This window comes from Bos indicus x Bos taurus, chromosome 10 (assembly GCF_003369695.1).
Source record: "Bos indicus x Bos taurus breed Angus x Brahman F1 hybrid chromosome 10, Bos_hybrid_MaternalHap_v2.0, whole genome shotgun sequence".
NCBI lineage: Eukaryota > Metazoa > Chordata > Mammalia > Artiodactyla > Bovidae > Bos > Bos indicus x Bos taurus.
The window spans coordinates 78,698,849-78,707,419 of NC_040085.1; the positions used below are offsets into that span (position 1 = coordinate 78,698,849).

Consider the following 8,571-nt stretch of genomic DNA (forward strand, 5'->3'; position numbering starts at 1 on the left):
AATTTTCAAAAATAAGAATGGATCTGGGAATTTCCTGACTATCCAGGAGCTAGGACTCAGTGCTTTCACTGCCATGGCCTAGATTCAATCCCTGGCCAGGGAATTAAGATCCCACAAGCCACGAGAGGCAGCCCTCCCTGCAAAAAAAAAAGAAAAAAAAGAATAAATCTACTCTTTAAAATAGTTAACTATTCAAAATTATGTTCACTAATGAAATTAAAATAAAGCCCATAACATCATGAATGTTATGGAAATTATACAGCTGCTTTCATCAGAGACAATTTAAGAGATAATATAGCTTTTAACAGCTTTCTACATGTGAAAAAAGATTTTTCTTTCACGTTTGACCAAATCCTTAACTAAGGAAGGTAGAGGGCTTAACTTAAGAAATAAAATCTACTTCAACTTGAATCATGAAGAGTAATGTATTAACTATAAGGGAAGATAAACTGATCCTTTCTAACTAGCATTTAGAACAAATTTTAAGTCATTAAATCTATAACATTCAACTTTTTTTCCAGTAGCAGGGTTAATGGCACCCACTATTAGGAAAAATCCCTGATGCTGGGAAAGACTGAGGGCAGAAGAAGAAGAGGGCATCAGAGGATGAGATGGCTGAACTGCATCACTGATGCAATGAACATGAACTTGGACAAACTCTGGGAGATGGTGAGGGACAGGGAGGCCTGGCATCTTGCAGTCCATGGGGCTGCAAAGAGTTAGACCGACTGGGCAGCTGAACAACAATGTTAGCAAAACTCAGGCAGAAGAGGATCAGATGATATGCTTGGAGATACAACCTGTGACCACATAAAAAAATATAAGCCTCATTACCCCATGTAAATATTAGCCTTTTACCCCATGTATACCAACCACAAAAACAAAGATTTTAAATACTTAAAATACATGTAAAATTATAAAGTCAATTCCTGTTTTTCTAACTACCACATTGCTTATAATCACAGTATCTGGGATATTAAGAAAGAGCTAGTTCAGTTCAGTCACTCAGTCGTGTCCGACTCTTTGCGACCCCATGAATCGCAGCACGCCAGGCCTCCCCGTCCATCACCAACTCCCAGAGTTCACCCAGACTCACGCCCATCAAGTTGGTGATGCCATCCAGCCATCTCATCCTCTGTCATCCCCTTCTCCTCCTGCCCCCAATCCCTCCCAGCATCAGAGTCTTTTCCAATGAGTCAACTCTTCACATGAGGTGGCCAAAGTATTGGCGTTTCAGCTTTAGCATCATTCCTTCCAATGAACACCCAGGACTGATCTCCTTTAGAATGGACTGGTTGGATCTCCTTGCAGTCCAAGGGACTCTCAAGAGTCTTCTCCAACACCACAGTTCAAAAGCATCAATTCTTCGGCACTCAGCCTTCTTCACAGTCCAACTCTCACATCCATACATGACCACAGGAAAAACCATAGCCTTGACTAGACGGACCTTTGTTGCCAAAGTAAAGAAAGGGCTAAAATTGCTATAATTACTAATTATTAACATCATCGTGTACTGAGTGCCCACTATATGCAAGGTACTACATAAAATGCTTTTTGTTTAATTCTCATTATCAGGACAGTTAAGGAGGATATTAGAAGCTCCATTTTATAGATGACAAAACTGAGGCTACGAAAGATTTCATAAACTGCCTACTGCCTAATTAGTCAATTAGTAAATGACAGAGCCAGGGTTCAAAACCATGGTCAAACAATCACAGAACTTGGGTTTTTTTCTATCCTATCATTCTTCCTCAGAACACAAATGATACTTCTTTCAATTTCTCTATATGGTAGTTACAAATGTACTTCTGTGATCATCAGGCTATTCTGTGAGTCTGAGATTCTAGGTTGAAAAAAATTTATTAAATAATACTGGGAGCTAAAATTCCTGATTAAAAAAGTCCGAAGCATCACTTACTTTTCTAAAGTCAAAGACAGTCAATCTTAAAAGATATGAATTTTGCTTTTTTTCTGTGTTCCTGACTTCCCTGACTTTGTCTTTATTCAGGAGCCAAGCAAGTGTTCTACAGCTTTAAATCCCTTTTCCTCCCTAACTAAACTGGAAAAATCTGATGATAATCACTTTTCTAATTAACTATATAACTTTAATACAAACAGGTTACCATAATTAATATTTTGCTACCTAATCAGAGAACTCAAGACTTTGCTAGTGAATGTAAGGTAGCAACAAGCAAGTAGGGAGAAAGAGTCTGGGTAGGCAGAGAAAGCAAAGCCACAGAAGTCAATTATTAACCAACTCCTTGGTTCATCCATTTAAGATGACTGGAGTCTTCTTCCTGCCTAGTCCCAGACTCCATTAAAAAGGACAAATGGGAAGGCATGGCCTAGTAACAAGTGTTGGGCACCTATTCCCAAGAGCTAGAGAGCAGAGTCGAGTATCCTGCCTTCTAAATCCGCATGGTCCAGCCCAGGTTCCCATCCTAGGACTAGCAATTCTCATGGTGTTCATTTGTATTCTGACATGCTTTCCTGAGTGGAACACAACAAAGGAAGAGTTCTAACAAGCAGGACGAAAAATATGTCCATGCAAGAATGTTGCAAATAGGATCAACCTCCTTTACATATGTCACGCTAGGAAAACTGCCAAGAATGGCTCACTCCTCTAGACATACTTCCTGCAGATCTGCCAGACTCCACCTCAAACACGTCAGTATTCTCCTCATTCTCCCTTAGTCTCAAACCTCCTTTTGCCCTAAGATTTCCCAAGTGCATATTTTATATTCTCAAAAATATATGGCAATAAGATAAAGACAACCTATTTATTAGTACTTGTATTTCATAGTTGAACAGCCTAAAATGCCTTATACACAATTTGCCTTTAATGAGATTTCTAATATGTTAAATTACTGAAGATAAATTTTCTTTGCAAATAAATTGGTCTTTATTTTCAAAAAATTATATTTCTTTGTAAATAAAAGATTTACCATTATATCAAGATAAAGAAATGATAGCAAAAAAAAAAAATGTTTTTTAATTTAAGGAGTACAACTATATCCTTTCTCCCCAGCCCCACCAAGGAAACATATATCAGAATTCAGAAATTGGCAAAATTTAAGATCCATTCCGTGCAAATCAAAATTTATTAAACACAACATATGTATTTTGACAAGTCCAAAATAAAATGTAGCTTTCCAAGTACTCTATTAAAATACCTCTTTTTAAGGTAGTAAGTTTAGCTAGGGAACTTTTCTGATAAAAGGAATTCTCCCAGCAAACCAAAAACAAGACACACAGAACTCCAGATTTTCAGGTAGCACACTTCCATTAGGATCTATTGTATGAGTATTTGGAGAGCAAAAAGCAGAGAAAAGAGATCAGAATCTACATATAAAAGACAAAACTTTACTGAAATAGAAAATGAACTTAATTAACTAGTTTTAATTGAACTTCCACTTGTAAAAATAATTTACATGAATATTCTTTGAAACGGGAAAAAGAGCCTCACTAAATTGTACAGTCAAAAGCAGTTTCTTTGGGATTTAAAAACCACCCATTTTTTTCAACAACAGATTAACAAATCTCACTGTAAAAAGGGTTGAGCAATGAGAGCTATTTGTAGATAAATATGATTAAATTATGGGTAAACAGTAAGTCAACTGAATAAAGTCCATTTATCAAAAAGCGAGTAATCAAACTAATGTGCACAATTATGAAGAATGAATTTTATATTTTTCCCACACTCTATTAAAGATTTTACATTCTTCCATCAGTTAGTAAAGAACCAAATGATCTATACAAAAGTGCCTATCAACTGTACAATAATTAAAGAACAACCATTCTGGTGGTAGGGATACTTCATTTAACTCAATGCAAGGAATTTAAAAGCTTTCATCCTTGCAACCTTTGTCACAAAAATTAGTAAATTTGTTTCATGAAAAGACTGCCTATGTGTTTCAACTCAAATATGCCATGATTTTGTGGCTTTCCAAAGACTGAAATTTTTTTCAAAGATTGAAATTTTAATAAAATATAAGAAAAATGAAATACAAATAAAAATTATTTTTCAGAGAGAGAAAAATCTAAAATTCCTGATGCAAAGCTACTCCAAAAATTTATTCACAATTTCATAAAACATAAATGAAAGGGTTACATATATCTCCTGGAATAAAGATCTTAAAGAGAGCTGTAAGAATCTCTTTGTTTTTAATACTGCTTTCTCCGTTCTTGCATCCATTAAAACAGATATAAATTAACTCTTTGTAAATATAAATCATCTAGTCTTATAAAAAAAATCAAGAACAGCAAAAAATATACGTAAATATTCTCAATATAGCTTTAAGTAAGTATGTAGATTACATTTAGGTCCCTCAAACAAGTTAAAACTTAAAACATATGCCACATCAAGATCATTCTGAAGGGAGAAAACCATCAGAACAAAAGCTCCTGCTTAATAAACTACTTTGTAGGTAAAACTCTCTCCCAGGTGCATTTAATTGTCCAGTATTACCACCATTTTTCTTCAAAAACCTAGAAATCTAAAATACAGAAGTATATTTGGTTCTCTTAAAAATGCTTTTATATATTTTGTATGAAAGGCCATAAAAAATTTTTTAATTCTTTTACTCTCTAAATAGGAAACACCCTTTTGCTTTTCCCTTTTGAAATATGTCTTATTTGGTTTTTACTTACTTTCTACACATGAACTTTTCTCAAACCAGTCTCTTTCAGTATTAGTTGTTACTGTCAATATGTCTGTGTAGACTTGGGTTTTTTACAGACTGTGCTCTACAGTATACTGGTAAGAAAAGCTAAAGAGGAGGGCATGAGTGAAACAAAAGTGGACCACATCTGAGAAACACCATTCAATATCAACTCTCTGCCTCAAATACCCTTCAGTACTCATGCCAAATATTCTCAATTTCTAAAAAGAAACACAACACAGTATGATAAGGCAAACACAGGAGAAACCAAATCATCAACTGAAGAAATTTAATAGAATGTATCACCACCTGAGAAAGAAATACCACAAAAAGAAAAACAAATAATAAACCCAGTTCCTGGATGTCCCTACTGAAACATCACTTTTACTGCATTCCATAGCTCAAAACAGTTTTACAAACTCTTTTTAATGTAAGAAATACATTTTACATTGTAACCTAGTACACACATGTGCGTCATCCTGGTGGCTCAGATGGTAAAGAATTCACCTACAATGCAGGAGACCCAGGTTCGATCTCTGGTTTGGGAAGATCCCCTGGAGAAGGAAATGGCAACCCACTCCAGTATTCTTGCTTGGAGAATTTCATGGACAGGGGAGCCTGGCGGGCTACTGTCCATGGGGTCACAAAGACTCTGACACGACTGAGTGACTAACACACACGTATGAGCAAAATTTCCCAAAACAATATTTTTCCTTGCCATGTGCAATAGTAGTCAATTCTGTTCTATTTCATTTATTTGTAATGCTGGTGGTAACCCACTAAATTGATTTTATAGTTACTAATAAAGTATCATCCAGTTAGAAAAACAGGCTTAAAATAGGGTAAGCAAAAGGAGAAGGGGGGAGCAAAGGATGAGAGGGTTAGATAGCAAGCATCATCAACTCAATGGACATGAATTTGAGCAAACTCTGGGAGACAGCGGAGGACAGAGGAGTATGGCTTGCTGCATGCAGTCCATGGGTCAAAAAGAGTTGGACTCGGCTTAGCAACTAAACAACAAAAAAAACCAGGGTATCCCTTATAGAGTATTAGGGGGTTTTTTTGTTTGTTTTTGTAATTTGCTTCTACCTGTCTAGCAGGTAGACAGGTATTTTAAGGCTGCTACATTATTTTGTTGTTTTATTCACTGAGTCGTGTCTGATTCTTTTCCCACCCCAAGGGCTGTAGCCAGCCAGGCTCCTCTGTCCATGGGATTTCCCAGGCAAGAATATCGGAACGGGTTGCCATTTCCTTCTCCAGGAGATCTTCCCGACCCAGGGATCCAAAGTGCGTTTTGTCAATTGGCAGGTGGATTCTTTATCACTCAGCCACCAAGGAATCCCTTGCTACATTATTACTACTTTCAATAAAGCAAGTGGTTCTCAAAATGTTCCCCTGACCAACATAAGCATCACCTGAGAGAAATTCAAACTCCAGGCCCCACCCTAGACCTACAGTATCAGAAATTCTGGATGGAATCAGCAGTCTGTATTTTAGCAAGCCCTCCAGGTGATTCCGGTTCAAGTTAAAGTTCCAGAATGACGCATTAAAGAATTCTAAGCCTTTCTTCATCCTCTACACATTTTTTAAAAATCCAGTATATAGGACTTATTCTGTGCCAGTTACTATTCTCAAAGTTCCACAGATATTAATTCACATGAAAAAAAAAAAAAAAAACCCTAAGTAGTAGTTAGTATCCGTATCCCTATTATATAGATGAAACTTCTTCACAGAGAGGTTAAGCTATCGAAGCTAGGTGGTGGAACCAGAATTCAAACTTATTTCTAATTTGGAGAAAGTAAGCCTACCCCTCTTCATGCCTCTCCTCTTCCTGATCAAGTTCAGCTATTCCTCCCTGTTTCCCATTCAAATTCCCCGTCTTGTCTATGTCCTTATTTTCTAACATGATTGCTCTCGTCCTAAACATTTCTTTCCTAAAGCACTGGAATGCAAGTCACAACCTTGCTTTGAGAACCCATTCTCTGGCCCTAGATGGCAGGCACGTCAGTATTATTATGCAGCTGAAGTTTCTTCTATTTCTCAAGTTATTAGAACCTATTAAAGGCCCCCCTGTTATTCCTCGTTACCTACTATCCTGGTCAGTTTCCACGAGACCACTAGTCTCTTCCTGAACAACTTTCTCGCTACCTCCTACGACGCCCTATCTCCTACTCCCTTCCTACAAGGAAACTAACTACTTCTCCCGCCTACCCCCCGAGTCATTTTGCTTGACTAATCCCCAGCTGAGAGGACTTCACTCCTCGGCTAAACCTCTCACCACTTCTCAAACCGGAGCTACCCCCTCGAGGTTTTGTTGGTGTTTTTTTGTTTGTTTGTTTTTTGTTTCCCAAAACTCTGCTCGCCCGGGGATCCTCATACCCAGTTCCCAGTCCAGTCTTGGATCTTCCATCGCAGACCAGCGGTGGGGGGCAGGGCGCTGCCGTCCCTCCCCAAGCTGTTCAAGGTCTCCAGCGGTCCGACCAACCGAAGCCCCGCCAGAGCTCCCACAGCGCTGCTCTCATGGATGGCCGCCTTTCTCAGGAGAATCCCCCGCCCCCTCCCTGCCTCCTTCCTCGACATCCTCACTGGGACCCCTGCCGCCCTTGGCCTCCCTTCTCCCTCGGACCCGGGCCACTCCCAGTCTCCCGGCTCCCCACCCCCCCACCCCCAGCTTTCTCCGCTCGGGCCGCTCCCGGACTTCCCGGGTTCCCACCTTCTTCCTCACAACTAAAGGTGTCCGGAGTATACCCGCGTCACCTCGTCCCTCAGACCAGGTCGTAACCGGTCACTCCCTTCTCCGGGACCACAGACGCTCCCGTCTCCCCCAGGAACCTACCCCTCACACGCACCGGTCGCCGGTCAGTGTTCCAGACCCGACCAGCTAGGCGTCCCGAGGGACCTGCTGGCCTGACTCGCTTGGGTCCGGCCCCGCAGCCTACCTTGCCACACTACGAACTCCGCCGCAGGAGCCGGGCGGCTCTCCCACCAGCCCAGTCAGGGCGAACTCGCCGCCGTCGCCGCCCCCGCCCTGGCCCCGGCCCGAGCCGGGCTGGACCCGCAGTCGAGGCCCCCTTCCCGCTGGCTTCCGCCTCGGGAGCGCCGAGATGGAGTTTCCACCCCCACCCCCCGCGACGGCCCCCAGATCTCAGGCCCGCAGGGTTCATTATCGGAACTCACCTGCAGCTGCCGCCGACCAACTCTACCGCCCCTGCCTCTCTACCTCGGGCGCCAGTAGCCACCTAGCGCCTCCACCTCCCCCATGACAACAGTCCCACCCCTTTTCACACATCCTACCTCGCGATTGGATAGTGGGGCGGCAGCTCTCTGCTCTTATTGGTTTAGTTTACCCGTCCGTCAAAGCTTCATTACCGCCCCTTTTCCTGACCCGGTATTAGCCCCCTCCCGGACCTGGAGCGACCTACCAAGCTTTAGTTGTAATTGGTTGATGGTTGGACAGTTCAAAGTTCTGATAGGCTACCGCAAGCGTCTGTTAAGTCAACTGGCAAAGGATGGTCGGCTCCGGTTGGTTCGAGCTTGGGCACAGTTTGGTTGCGCAGTAGAAAGCAAGGAAGGGACTGACACTCAAATCCGACGGGAAGGATTAACTCTTTGTGGTAGAGGTGACTGTAAACTCGTGCCTTTCTCCAACTTTCTCCCAATAAGGAAAAGCTTATCATGCCAGCTTACCCAGAGGGTAGTACTTACACAAGACAACAACATTAGAAATTGTGTATAAAAATCGATTACAACTCAGTGAGAGAAACGCTCTATATAAATGAAAATTTCCCCTTGAGGTCCTATGGTGCCCAGTTTCCTTGACGTTCTTTCCAGAAGTCTCCACACTAAAGGGCAAAGCACAGCCGTTTATTTAGCAGAAGTCAGTCCACTTTGGTTGCAGTTAATAAGTTGA

The 8,571-nt window shown here is 41.2% G+C and overlaps 1 protein-coding gene across 7 annotated transcripts in view; it reads right to left on the reverse strand.

Moving 5' to 3' along the window:
• NUMB (NUMB, endocytic adaptor protein) overlaps positions 1–7,934 on the reverse strand; it is a 162,855-nt gene extending 154,921 nt beyond the window's left edge. For 6 of the 7 annotated variants that reach the window (XM_027552362.1, XM_027552361.1, XM_027552359.1 and 3 more), the window contains exon 1: positions 7,839–7,934. The gene's annotated coding sequence lies outside the window, so the exon portion shown is untranslated. Of the gene's footprint in view, positions 1–7,600; positions 7,622–7,838 lie in introns of those variants that run through there. The other variant, XM_027552355.1, reaches the window with a different exon arrangement.
• Between the last annotated feature and the right edge of the window lie 637 nt (positions 7,935–8,571).